Below are 811 nucleotides of genomic sequence, written 5' to 3' on the forward strand. Positions count from 1 at the left end.
CGATTCTGATTGGTCAGTAGCAACATTCCGAGGTATGCTATTTCACGATAACAACCGTTGTCAATAGCAACGCAGTATAACACATGTTCATGCACTCTAAAAATGCTGGGTTGTTTCAACCCAACTTTGGGTCAAATATGGACTAACCCAACTTTTGGGTTAAAATTTAAATGGGTCATACGATGTTGCTAAAAAGAACATTATTTTGTGTATTTGGTGTAATGAAATGTGTTCAAAAAACACATTATTTTCCACATACTGTACATTATTGTTTCTCCTCTATGCCCCACCTTTCTGAAACTCGTCGATTTTTACAAAGCTCATCGGTCTGAAAAGCGAGGTGTGCTCTGATTGGCCAGCTATCCAGTGCTTTGTTATTGGCCGAATACCTCAAGTGTGTGACGGAAATGTTACGCCCCTCACCATACTGTGATGCCGTGTCCGGCCGGAGCGACGAGACAAAAACATTAAAACCCATTATAAATGAGGCATTCGTGGCATCCAGTGGGGACATAATTACGGATTATAATGACTTATACTGTCTTTTTACACGTTGCATCGCGCCGCGTGCATTTGTGATTGGAGAAATGACAAACAACAAGCACTACTCTACACTGCTCAAAACTCGTGTTTGAATCATCAGTGGCAAATCCTTTAAATATAAAAAATGTACTTACAGTCTGTGAGTCAGAACAGCCGGCATTGTAGTCTACTCTCACAGGATCAGTAAACAGTTCTCCATAAAATGTGCTGCACACATCTGAATAGTTGTAAATACAACTTAACCACTGATTTCTAGTCGTGTCCTCTT

The sequence above is a fragment of the Sinocyclocheilus grahami genome, unplaced genomic scaffold (assembly GCF_001515645.1).
Source record: "Sinocyclocheilus grahami isolate Dianchi unplaced genomic scaffold, SAMN03320097.WGS_v1.1 scaffold1743.1, whole genome shotgun sequence".
In the NCBI taxonomy this organism is placed as follows: domain Eukaryota; kingdom Metazoa; phylum Chordata; class Actinopteri; order Cypriniformes; family Cyprinidae; genus Sinocyclocheilus; species Sinocyclocheilus grahami.